The sequence below is a fragment of the Dromiciops gliroides genome, chromosome 3, assembly GCF_019393635.1.
Source record: "Dromiciops gliroides isolate mDroGli1 chromosome 3, mDroGli1.pri, whole genome shotgun sequence".
Classification (NCBI taxonomy): Eukaryota; Metazoa; Chordata; class Mammalia; order Microbiotheria; family Microbiotheriidae; genus Dromiciops; species Dromiciops gliroides.
This window is the reverse complement of record NC_057863.1, coordinates 268,718,110-268,732,430: the sequence shown is the minus strand read 5'-3', so window position 1 is coordinate 268,732,430 and position 14,321 is coordinate 268,718,110. Positions and strand designations below refer to the sequence as shown.

General features: G+C 36.1%; 1 protein-coding gene across 1 annotated transcript in view; it reads right to left on the bottom strand.

Moving 5' to 3' along the window:
- RCAN1 (regulator of calcineurin 1) overlaps positions 1 to 14,321 on the bottom strand; it is a 97,385-nt gene that overhangs the window by 74,455 nt on the left and 8,609 nt on the right. The gene's annotated exons all lie outside the window — the stretch shown is intronic.

Below are 14,321 nucleotides of genomic sequence, written 5' to 3'. Positions count from 1 at the left end.
ACATGGCACCCACACTCTACCCCTTACATTGGAGTAGATATTAAATGGATGAATATTTACAAAAATATAACATGCTCAGATTAACAAGAAACAGGATTAAATAACCTAATCTCAAAACAAAAAATTAAGCCACAAATGAACTCTCAAAGAAACAAAACCCCAAGTCTAGATGAATTATAATGAATTCTCTCAAACATTTAAATAAAAATCAATTCTAATACTACAAAAATTGTTTGAAAAAATAGCAAAAGGGGTCCTACTAGTTTTCTTCTATGACCAAAGAAGAGATGAAGAAGACAGCAAGGTATAGGAGACATGATTCTCAGTAGGAATTAATCAATAAACATTTATTAAGATTCTACTATGTGTGAGGTACTATGTTAAGTGACAGGGAAACAAAAAGAAGCAAAAGACTGTTCCTACCCTCAAGAAGCTTATAACGGAGGAGATATAACAAAAACACACACAAACAGGCTATTTACAGGATAAATAGGAAATAATTAATAGAGGAAAGATGCTAGAATTAAGAGAGGTTGGGAAAGGCTTCTTGTAAAAGACTGGATTTTAGTCGGGACTTAAAGGAAGCCAGGAAAGATAGTAACTAAAGTATAGAGACACATGCTAAAGAGTCAGTTGACAAACTGGAGGCAGTTTTAAAGAGTGTGACTTCTGGCAGCAGAGAAGAGAGCAAGAGATAGGAGATATCCTACCCAGGAGGAAGTAAGCTGCCTAGGAGGCAGATCTCAGGAGTGAAAGCTCTGTGAATCAAGAATATAAGTAGCCCTTACCACCCAACTCCAAGGAAAGCAGTATGAGGCCACCAAAGGATATTGGAGCCCTAAAATGCTGGAGGTGAGAGTTGTCTTGTCCACAGGAATTTCCTAAATGTGTAATCTTCTTACTTGGTGCACTCTCAGTGTTTGTTTACTTATCCCACTAATATTGTGTGCAATATTGTTTGGGGAAAAGAGACCTATATTTATAGGGGGGATGTTTTGGTACTATTGATATTTGGTACATCTTTGTTTTGGACTGATTATGTCCTCTGGTTGACTATGAAAAAAAAGCTTACTACTGGAGGTTAGTGAACTTACTAATGGAGGTTGGTTTTGGGAATGTAGACTCACAGAGTACACTAAATCTAGGGAAAAGGAATCTCCAATAGGGATCTCCAATTGGGATCCAATCTGTGAGTTTGAGTTGAGGTTATAGCTCTAGAGGGGATGCTACATTTGTTTTTAGTTTTGATTTTAGTTATCATAGCATTACCTCAGATAACTGTAAAGTATCTGTGGGTCAAGAATCTTATCTAAGTAATTACTTCTGTGCTTCATCTCTCAAGGTGTCAAGCTCAAGAGATGGGGCAAACTGCTAAAGATGCCCTCAAACAGGTATTAAGAAGTATTTGGAGAACAGACTGATTTAGGAAATTCACAAAAGAGCAAACTCCCTGTACCAATGTAGCCTGGCATCTTCTTTGCCAGATGATTGTCTTATATAGTCTTAGAGAGTTGCTTGGGGAGGAGAGGTGGCACTGAGAAGATAAGTGACTTGCCCAGAGTCAGTATCTGTCAAAGGCAGAACATGAATCCAAGACTTCCTGGCTCTGAGACTAGCTTTCTATCCACTGCATAATCTTCTCTCTGTCCCGTGGAAGACCGTTAAAAATAACGAACAAGACTTGCCAAAGTTCTTATTATACAAAAGATCACTCCATGAACAGAAAAAGAGAACTCAGTTGTAGGCATTAAAGAGGAAATGTATCAAGACTTATCTGGGCACTTACAAGAAAAACAAGAATATATTCTGTAACATTGTTTCCTTGGTACTTCTCATTCGTTATTACCCAAAGTGTTAACATTTGTTAGGCATTATGGAACTGAAACAAGGTTTATTCCTGCTTTCATAAATAACTGCAGCCACAAGCATATATCATATAGGAAACCAAAGTGCAGACAGGTCATCATATTGAGCAAGAGAGACATCATTCTTCTCCTATTTTGTTTCTTGGAAAAAAACACACAGAACCACTAAAAGTGTCCCTTAGGCTCATTTGTTATTGATCTTTTGGTTCTATCTCCTAAGAACTCTCCAGAACCATAAAGTAAGGAAAATAATAATTCCTTTCTGGCCACTACAAAGAGCTGAAGCCACCAACTATTTTTACCTAACAGCATAAATAGAGACAGATACCAAAGGGTGTCTCAACTGCTGACTGAAATGTAATGTGTTCTCAGGGAGAAGAGATGTTTTACACATACATGTATATTTGCACATGTGTATAGTATATACGCACACATGTGAATACACGTGTTTGTGTATGTGTATGTATGCACGTGTGCATGTATGTATTAAGGGACCCTATTGTATAATGTAGTGAAATAGTCCTTCAGAGTTCCCTTTTGAATCTTCCTAGTTATTAATATGCAAAGATCTCTAAAGGGCTTTAATAGCAATAAAGTTCAAATCATGTTGAAGCCCCATTCATTTCTTGCTTGTTTACTAATAATCAATACAATAATATGTTCTGTTTGAACTTATTTAAAACTAATGAAAAGATTAATTTAGAGTCCCCTCTGTGAATGTCCATATCTATAGTAAGACAATAATAATAGCTAGCATGGTGGTAAAATGAAACATCATATAACGATCCAGATTCTTTAACAGAAAAGAAATGTTAGACCTTTTTCCCTAATGCCAGTAAAAATTCAATTTGGTAACATAGTATAGACAAACACAACTGGAGAGTTTTATTTGGGTAGAGTCATACTTTCTAATGAGTAAGTCCTTTTGATAAGAAAGATAACAGAGCTCAACAAGCTACTCCCCAGATGCAGAAAAGAGTTACAGGTTCTACTGTAAACAGACCTAGCCTGATCTTATAAAATCAGAAGATGCTAACATTTTTTATCTACTAAAGAATCTCTACCACAGGTCTCTGCCATAGGGATGTTCTTTTCTTTTTAAGATATTGAAACTGTCCTTGGAACGTAACTGCCTGGCCTGGGGGTGAGGGACGGGGTAATGCTGGGGCCCCTACAGAGTTTCCTGGTCATCAGAGAACAAAGCCAGGAGAAACTGTACTTAGGTCTAAGATTTGACCAGAGAATCATGTGCAACAAACAGGAAGGGAAGCTTAACTCAATCAATGCTGTATGCGTGGCTGAATAGCTTTTCTGTGCTATGGTAAGTAAATCTCTTATTGAGGCAGCTCGATGGTGCAGCATAAAAAGAGCTGGTCCTGGAATCAAGAAGGCCAATTCCAGTTCAAATCCAGCCTCAGACACTTATTGTGCAAAGCTGGGCAAGTCAACTAGCCTTTGTTTACCTTAGTTTCTTCAACTGTAAAATGGGCATAATAACATCTCTCTTGCAGGATTGATGTGAGGATCAAAGATACTTGTAAAGCACTTTGCACAGTGCCTGGTATATAGTAGGCATGATATAAATGCTTATTTTCTTCCAGTCTATTCCCCTTGTCAACTATAACTAGATTGGTAATAAATATCTCAGTTCATTCTGATCTTGAACCTGAAGTACTAGTCTAGACTCGAACCTAGCTACTAAAGCAGCCCTGGTGTATGACACCCCCAACTCCTATCCCTACAATGTTTTTTTGGTTTGGTTTTGGTTCAGAACTGTAATTTCTTTTTTTGTTTGTTTGTTTGTTTTTTTTGCAGGGCAATGAGGGTTAAGTGACTTGCCCAGGGTCACACAGCTAGTAAGTGTCAAGTGTCTGAGGTCGCATTTGAACTCAGGTACTCCTGAATCCAGGGCCCGTGCTTTACCACTGAGCCATCTAGCTGCCCCCAGAACTGTAATTTCTTTAGGATAAAGAGCTCCTGGTTAACTGTTATGCAAGTTACAGATTTAGAGACATGTCTGGAATACTAAGAGGTTAATGGGTCATGCGGGCAATATATATATGAGATGTAGGACTTGAACCCAGGTCTTGTTTTAAGGTCAGCTTTCTATCTATTATGCCACCAGTGTTTTTCATTCCTATCATAAATCCCCAAGTACTTATTATTTCTTATTTGCTTGACTTTGGAAAACAAGTTGGGGTAGAAATCAAGATTTGTTCATGGGTTTATTTAAATAAAAGCAAAGCAGACCACTTCTAGGGTAACTAGGCAGTATGAATAGCAGAGAGGAGGATCGTCTTTCCTGGCACAATCTAATGGAAAACTAGAGTAGCATTCAGTGATAAGAAGATAAGGACTTATCTCCTGACTAGATAAGGCAGAGAATGTCAGGCATCTAACAGATCTCAAAGTACTAATGAAGGGCTTGTTTCTCTCTTGAAGGAATCCTAAACACAAAGCAAAAGAGGAGGAAAGGGAAAAGTGAATCACAATGAAACAGACTCTTTTGATAAATCAAGTATACTTGTTTATTAGTCCCCTACTACTTGTGCCATGCACTGGGGACACAAAGACAAAAGCAAAACAGTACCTGCCCTCAAGGATCTTACATTCTGATGAAAGGCATATTTATTTATCTATAAAGACACATAACACACTTGTAACATATATCCACATATCTACATATATATCTATATATATCTATATATCACACAATACATATACAAAATAAATACAAAGATACTTTTGCCAATGAAAATAATGTTTAACTTGAATAAGCCCTATCCAAATACCTTATGTCAAGGAGATGACCTTAGATTCTACAAAACAATGCCAAAAGGCAACATACAATTCTAATGGCCCAAAAGAGTTTGTATAGCTTTAAAAGATGCCTTATTTCCTTCTGGGAAAATATGATCAGATTAATAATAACATTTCTATTGTGATGTTGCTTATTTTACTTTCTGAATTTTAACATATGGAATCCCCAGCTGAATCAGATATTTGGGTCCATTAAAAAAAAGATGTATATATTTATACATACAATTTTTTTAATTGATCAGGATTCAGATAAAACAATATTAATATCAATACTACTAATTTTGCTAGTCATTGTTACTTGGAGCAAGAAAGGCTATTTAGCACTATCAGTGTGGTTCCTGTGTGGGCTAACAGTTACAGAGCAAAGATCATGTTATTAAAAGGAAAAATGCCCAATCAAAAACAAGACCTCTCTACTCTGTACAAGCAATGTTGGCTACCAAAAGAGATCCTTGACATCACAGACAAGTTAAAATGGCAACCATCCTTTCCACCACAAATACATAAATACACACAAGCATAATACATGCATACATGTATGCATGCACACATGCACATATACATTCAACTAGGCAGCTACAATTAGGTACAGTGGACAGAGTGCTGGGCGGGAATTTCCGGGATAGAGCCAAGATGTCTAAGGAAAGGCAGTAAGTTCTGGGAACTCACAACAAGATAGAGTGCCCGGCCTAGAGTCAGGAAACCTGAGTTCAAATCCAACCTCAGACACTTTTAGTTGTCTGACCTTGGGCAAAACTTTAACCTCTATTTGCCTCATTTTCCTCAACTATAAAATAGGGATAATAATAATAACATCTATCTCTCAGGATAGTTGTGAAGATTAAATGAGATAATATCTGTAAAGTGTTTAGCACAGTGCCTGGCACATAATAAGGGCTATATACTTGCTACTATTGTTATACATATATATGCATATACATAACGTGTATAAATATAGATTCAAGCTACTGAAAGACATAGCTCACTTTATAGAACAGAATAACTAAAATGAATTTAAAGAATAAGAAATTATAATGTAATATGTGAAAGGCAGCAAAGCATGGTGGGTAGAAAGCCAGCCTTGGTGTTGGAATGACCAAAGTTAAATTCCCTCCTTGGCTACATGATATGATCCTGGGAAAGTCATTTAATGTCTCAGTGGATCAGGCATCTGTCAAAGACTAAAAACTTAGAAAACAATAGTTGATCTACACCAGCAGAGAGAATGTCCTTATCCAAGAGTTGTTTTACAGTATAGATGTTAAACAAATATTTATATTTTATTGTATTTTTATTTTATTAAGCATGTTCTAACATTTTAATCTCATTTTGGCTGCACTTGGGAGTTTTGCCTGCTGGCCCATGGGAGGGGGATTTGACACCTCTGTTCTATACCAATGAAATCACAGATTCCTGGAGGGAAAAAAAAATTATATATATATATATATATATATATATATATATATATATATAATATATATATTATATATATATAGTATTATTGTACATATAAAAAAAGAAGGCTACAGGAAAAAAATTTAAGTACAGATCCCTGGCAAATTTATGAAAATGCTTCGGCAAAATGTATTTCCTACAGGTTTATGATTAGTTCCCAAAGCAAGGTCATTCTGTAAATAGAGTAATGCAATGTATTGAGTTCAGTAAAGATTTGATCTAGATACATCTTTTCCAAGGGTAAGAGAGAGGGGGAGAGAGGGAAAGGGGGAGGGGGGAGAGAATGAATGAGAATGTGTGTGTATGGGGAATGGGCTTGTAATTTCAATGATAAAGGGAACACTCAAATGAGTAAACTCCCTCTATCAATAAACTTCTCTGCAACTTAAATTCTTAGAAAGCTGTCTAGAGCACTGAAAGGATGCCCAAAGACAACATGTCAGAGGTGGGACATGAACTCCGATCTTCATGGCTTTAAGGCCCGTTCTCTATCCACTACTCCATGAGGCCTCCCAATATGGATAAATAAAAAGACTGACTAACTTCCAAAAGTAAACTAAAAAAGAAAGGTTTCCTAAGATCAGTTCATGAACAGTAACCCAGTTAAATATTCCCAAGGTTAGTCTAGTTTTAAGAGCTGCAACATCATCTGCTATCTTAAGTCTTAGAAGGGCCACAGGAAAAGTAGATGTCTAACAACACTGGTGGTGAGCTGTATTAATTCACCAGAATCTTGGCTCCAGAAGAAAGAAATATTGACAGCATGCAGCCCTGGACAGTAGTTGATGCCAGTACTATTTGAGGGCATAGATTCCCATGTGAGAGAAAATTTTTCCACCATTGCCTTACTGCTCCTTTGGAGTCTAGTGCCCCTGCAGGTTTTTGTTTGTTTGTTTTTTGGTGGTTGGGGTTTCTGTTTGTTTTCTTTTAAAAGTAATCTATGTAAAAATCTGGTTAATTCCCAAAGGTTTTCGGGGGGAAAATCTCATTATCCCTGAATAAAGCATTTGCTTCAAAGATAAGTTCACTCTATCTGAACTTTCTTATTTTTACAGTAATGATTTAAGTCACAGAGTTACCAGAACTATTTTTGAGTAAATGGAATACAAATTTATACACAGACATGTTTGGAATCAGGTTAATTACCTTGTTTTCCTTCTAAGTATATGAAACTACCTTATCTTTCATTTTCTAACAAATCTATTAGTATCATGAGAACTCTTTTCCATACTGGACCCCCTAAGAGTAGCCTACCCAACTCAGAAGAACTCTTTTTTCCTGGCATATCACTTATTTATCAGTTATTACATAATTTTAAACTCTACCTGGAACTAGACCTTGATAACGTTTTTGCTTGGAGCATACTTCCATATATCCTTAACATCTAAAAATATACTTTTCTTCCCTAGTAGATGAAGTAAAAGTATTGTAATTTACTAGATTGGATTCAGGATAGAACATAAATGAAGTTACCTGGCCCCCTAGTGGTGGCTGCAAGCTTTTTATTCTCATGCATTCCCTCCTCTACCTCCTGCCCTCCTTTCCTACACAAAATGAGGAAATTAACACCAACTTCAGTGACTTTCCCAAGGTCACAATGAGAAGTGGTTCAGTCAGAAGTGTGGGAGTTATATGTAACATTTTTAAAAGTACTTGAAAGAGGAATGTATAATCAAATACCTTAATACTGGTTTTGGGGAATAGGCCTATCCCTCATCTTAAACACTAACAATGTTCCATAATATTTTTTTTAATTGTTGTGGGTGGGGGTTTTCTCATTTTTGTTGTTTTACTTTTTGGGAGAAGGGGAAGCACGATTTTACACAGAGTAAATAAAAGGAAGGGTGATACAGTGATAAAAGCAGTAGATCAGAAGTCAGGAGACCAGGATTATTGTCTAGTCTCTGCAATTACCTAGCTATACGACCTTGGATAAGTCATATCTACCTCTTTATACTAAATTTCTTTAAGTGTAAAATTAAGAGTTTAGATTAGTTGTTTTCTAAGGTTCCTTTCAGTTCTAACATTTTATGTTTTTATTAGACAATGAATAGTAACTCATAATCCATAGATATACAATACAGACCATTTTCCCCTACATCACAATTTTCCTTTCCTTTCCTCTTTCCTTCCCTCTCCTCTCCTTTCCTTTCCTAAAGGGAGGGATATGTTTCTCTAGGATTTCATTGTGCAATCTGAGTCTAGGTCTTCATATAATAACAGCTCACATCTATGTAGAACTTAACTATGTGCCAAGCACTGTGCCATTGGAGTTATTATTTCATTTGATCCTCACATCCACTCTGATGGGTAGGTGCTATTATTATCATCATTTTACAGATGAGGAAACTGAGTCAAAAGAGGCTAAGTGACTTACCCAGGGTCAAATGGCCAGTAAGTGTCTGAGCTTGTGTCTTCCTGACTCCAGGCCCAGTACTCTATCCACTGTGCCATCTAACTGCTACTTCATGTAAAATGGGGATAATAATATTTATACTCCCTACCTCAAAGGACTACTATATACAATATATAAACTTTATAAACTACAAAGAACTGTGCAGATGTAAGATATCAGTATCCCTACTCATCTGGCAAAGCACATTGTTTTGTAATATCCCTTTTGCTGTTGTACTTGAATGTACATCTTTTATAATGGTATTTAAATTTTCTGTCTCCACTAGACTGTAAGATCTTTGGCAGCAGATTTGGCAGCAAGCATTGAGAAGGCAGGATGATTTCTGTTCATTCCCTGAGTTCCTAAACTCCTAACATTCAAGCTTCAGAATAGAAGTTTCCAACCTGTGTGACTATTATAGGCACCAAGGAATTCAATCCATGAATAGGACTTCTGTTTATAGTAACTGGGAAGCAGGAGGAAGCAAGAGCAAGGAATATGCACCATCTTAACAGAGAAAACAGAAGCTAGAGGACTGAATTTCTATATAATTTCTTCAATTCAGGGTGCTGTCAGCAATTGGACCTAATGCTGAATACTTGCTCCAGGACCTGTTTTGCATTAATGGTCTACATTTCTAAGAGAACAGGACTATGAAGGAAGGAGTAATTACAGAACAAATAATTTGTGCCTTATGTAGGAAAATGACTCAAAGAATATATGTATTCGAGCTGAAAGGGTAAAAAAAGTGGAAAAGAGTAATAAAGTTGGTCCTTTTGGGGTCTCTAATTTGGTACTGTATATAACCTTATATGGTAACTTATATAACCTAGTTCTTTTAACTTCATTCAACAAGTTTTTGCTGAGTGCCTTCTGTAAATAAATATTTGCAATGAAAATGGACATTGCAAGATATACAAGGATTAGTAAGACTTGGCCCCATTATACAGGGACCTTAAGGTCTAAAGGGGGAAAAGCAAATACACAAATTACTGTAATGTAAGGCAGTCTGTGATGAGTACCATAAAATGGTACTAAAAAAGGAACTATGTAGGTATTGGGGAGGCTGAGTGGGAGGGAGGAAGATTGTATCCACATGGAGAGATCATGGAAGAGATGACACTTAAACAGAGTCTTGAAGAATATATAAGATTTTAACAAAGCAGAACAGTACAAGCAGAAAAAGTTGCATGAGGGGTATAGAGGCAGGAAAGGAGAAAATATAAGAAATGGTGAGGGGGCAGCTAGGTGGCGCAGTGGATAAAGCACCAGCCTTGGATTCAGGAGGGCCTGAGTTCAAATATGACCTCAGACACTTGACACTAGCTGTGTGTGTGACCCTGGACAAGTCACTTAACCCTCATTGCCCCACAAAAAATAAATTAAAAAAAAAAAAGAAAAGAAAAGGTGAGCAGTCTAATTTGGCTGAAATGTAGGCCATGTGTAGAAGAACAATGTGAAAAGGAGTTTATGATACCAATTCAGTACCACTTTCTGCCACCAGAAATTCTAGAGGAGTTATTCTTAAAAAGCCTGATCAACGGAGACGATGAAAAGAATGCAGATTATGCCATTTTTCAGAGAGATAATTTAAGCCTCTTATGGTTCTCCTTAGCCTTAAATCCACAGTCATCTCTCCTAAACAGGACCAAGTATGGCTTCCAGATTAAAGAGGGAATCAAACTAAAACATTTCATCCAATACCTTGATTACTGGATGTTCATCAAGCTATATTGGCTCCACAGAAAATACACTTAAAGCAACTCCTTCATCTTATGCAACTTTTCCAATGATAGCAAAATGTCATTTGCACTCCGAAAGTATAAAATTCTTAGCATCTACCAATAAAGATAAAGACTGAAAGCTTTAAGCTTAAATCCAGAGGTGAATCAACAATCATTTGTTAAGTGCTTATTGTGTGTCATGTACTGTACTAAGTACTTTAAAGAAAGGCAAAAAACATGGTCCCTGTTCTCAAGATGCTCACATTCTTGTAAGAAGAAAACACGTAAATTACTATGTACATAAAAGATATATACAGTATAGGGGTGGCTAGTGGCACATTGGATAAAGCACCGGCCCTGGATTCAGGAGTACCTGAGTTCAAATCCGGCCTCAGACACTTAACACTTACTAGCTGGTGTGACCCTGGGCAAGTCACTTAACCCCACTGCCCCCCCCCCCAAAAAGCTATATACAGTATAAATGGAAAGTAACTAGTAAAAGGATGTTTCTGCCTACAAGGTGACCTTATTCCTTACCCTTACTGAGGAGAAGGAAGGTTCTTCTAATTCAAAGATTCTTGGGGAAAGTGGCTTGCATTCTCAATAGTCTGGGCTATCCTTGCTATAGGATACTTATTATTTTTTATTAGCTCTATAAAGTATTCCTTTGATAATCTGATTGATATGGCAATGAATAAATAATTTTGTTTAGGTAGTATTGTCATATTATGTTGACCTTGCCCCACCCTCTAGTGATTAACATCCCTAATTGTTTAGGTCACTATTAATGCAACAAAGTGTTTTGTAGTTGTATTCATATAATTTCTGTGTATATTTCTTGATAGGTGGTCTCTCAAATATTTTATATGTTCTGTAATTATTTTGAATGTAATTTTTCTTTTCCTTCCTGCAGAGTTTTGTTGGTAATATAGAAAAAGAATGATGGTTTTTCTGGGTCTATTTTTATATCCTGCTACTTGCTGAAGTTATTAAGTGAAAGGTCATTAAATAATAAAATTCATTAAGAGCAAGTGTTCCAAAATGTGGGTCCAGGGACTCCTGAGGGTCCCCAAGATACTTTCATGGGGTCCTCTATGTTAAAATAATTGTTATAATAACATGTTTTTATTTTTGAATATGATATATATCAATAAATATAACCCACATAAAAGCTCTTTGGGAGAGTGTCCTTCTATAATTTTTAAGTGATAAAAGGGGTCCTGAGACCAAAAATTTTGATAACTGCTGATGTGGATGAACAAAGAATTTCAAGAGAAATAAAGAAAAAGTGTGGGAAAAGGGTCTAGATTTCAAAGTATGATCTTAAAAAACTATTCAGTATGGTTTAAGAAACATTGTTTGACAAACTTGAGGAGGCTTTCCATAGATGGATTGTTCATCCTCATATAATGGTTGCCCTCTGTAATCATTATCAGCAAGTCACTAGGAACCTGTTCATCTTTGCTATGGTTATGTTTTGTTGACACTAGTGGATTCTTATTATTATTCTAAAGAGTGTAGGAAATTGCTTCCTCCGCCTTCTCACAGAGCCTACTTCCACCCCAATTGAAGGAACCCCTGTATTATTGCTCCAGTGATGAAGTGGTCCTTCTTCCTTTCATTCCCTGTCATGTTTGTAACTTTCTACCTTTGTACATAGGGCTGATTCTTGCTCTACCTTATTATGGAGAAAGATAGAACCAAGGACACTATGTTTAAATACAAGCTCATTTTTAGATCACTAAATGGGTACATAAAAGTATCAACAGAACACCAAAACACTAGATGAGAAATTAAATTAATACTGAATTGTCTTAAGGAAGGAATCATCAGTTGGCCAGAAACCAAACAAGCTGGATAACTTGGTAAATGCAGATAAGTGACAGATTTTCTTTAACTTTACAATGAGATATTTTGCATTGTGTAGACTTGTCTTTTACCATAGGCGGACACTAATCTTGGTTTGTATTTCATGGTGAAATGCCTAGTCAGCAAAGTTTTCCTTGTCTAATACAGTGACACATGGGTGTCCTCATACCACATACATACTCAAAGAGGGAATATGGAAGAGTGGATTCAGTGTGACTTCAGTCAGGAAGACTAGAGTTTAAGCACTTTCTCTGCCATATGTAGGCTGTATGTATGATCTGAGTTAAACCACTTAACCATCTCAGTGCCCCAGGCCACTAAGATTATATATTATAGATCAGGTGCCAATCTGTACTTCAAGAGGGAGTTTCTCAATGGGGAGTTTGTCCTGCTAGGTCCAGACAAATGTACAGAATCCTACTCATCCAAATATATTTTTAAAAATCACTGCCCTATTTGAAGCTCAAAAAATTTATTTAACTATCTGTTCATCTCAGTTTGCTAAGTAAACCATAAATAAATTACAGGGCGGCAGACTAGGTGGCACAGTGGATAGAGCACTGGCCCTGGATTCAAGAGGACCTGAGTTCAAATCTGGCCTCAGACACTTAACACTTACTAGCTGTGTGACCTTGGGCAAGTCACTTAACCTTCATTGCCCCCCACAAACAAAAAAAAGAAAGAAAAGAAAGAAAGAAAAAAAAGAAAAAAATTACATTATTCAACAAGATTATCTTTTTGCTTAAGGTCATATATTTGATAATGAAGTATTAATATCTATATAATTTATCACTGGATTTCTGTCAGTTTTTATTTGATTAGCTTAAGCATTAATTATTTAGGGCATATGAATTCAATATGTGATTTTATTATTTCTTATTCCTTTTCATCAAGATACAATAACATTATCTGTTTCTTTTAATGGTTTCCAAATTAAATTCAATTAGACTGGATATCAAAGCTGCCATAACCTGCCCTTTCTTGAGAATGGCTGTCGTATAATATATTTCTTAATCTTTTCAATTTTAATCTGTATTTCTTTTTGCCTTACATTTCTTGTTCTTATTACCTTACAAGGTTGTAGTAGGGATCAAAAACTGCATTTTTAAATCTTTCAGTGCTTAAAGTGATGTTATTGTTGGAATTATTAATTTATTTCTCTGGATTTCAGTTACTCATCTGTAAATTAAGGGAGTTGAATTAGATGCTGTCTGACAATCCCTCTAGCCCTTAATATTTCATAAATTATCAGTTAGAAAAATAAATCCAAATAAATCCCAAAATAAAAGGGGAAGTAGGAAGTTCTCACCTTGATCAGAGACTCAAAGAATGTCAGAGCAAGTAGAGACCCTTCAAGATTATCTACTCCAATCTGAGGCCTAAATAGGTGAAGTGATCTGCCTAATTGATTAATTAATAAGTCATATACTGAACATTCTAGCTGGATTCATGTGGTGTCAAACCAACTGATTGAAAAGTAAAAATTCAGTCAAATAGGAGGGACAAAACAAAAGACTTATTTGAATTAAACCGTTGTAGCTTAAAATAAAAAAACAACCAATCAAAAACCTAACTTCAGTCTTAATAGTCTAAATATATCTACACTATCAAAGAGAACAAATAATCTGTATACAAGGAAGAAAATCCTTAAGCATGAAAGAAATGCTTAATTCAGTATTTCCTTTTCTATTGTACTAGTGATTTAAGAAAATGAACTCTACAATAGGAATATCATACTGTACCCGCTGAAATCACTATAAAAATATTCAGCTTGGGGCAGCTAGGTGGTGCAGTGGATAGAGCATGGGCCCTGGATTCAGGAGACCTGAGTTCAAATCTGAAATCAAACACTTGATACTTATTAGCTGTCACCCTGGGCAAGTCACTTAACCCCAATTGCCTCACAAAAAAAAAAAAAAAAAACTCAGCTTGTTCAAGGCTCAAATTTCGAGATTTGCTTTTGTTGCTTTGACCCATGTTTCCTATAATCCTTTCTGTAGCTTTATTACTTTAGTACCAATCTAACCTGTCCATAAGTGCTACTGGATAGGCTTTAAACATACCCTCCTTTGTGAGTTGAAGCCTGTAAGATACAAGATTGGGAGACTATCTTCATGAAAATTAGATATTTTTTCTGCACTTTCAGCACAACACGGGTTTCTTTAGAAGTGCCTGAAGATTAAGTGCTAATAA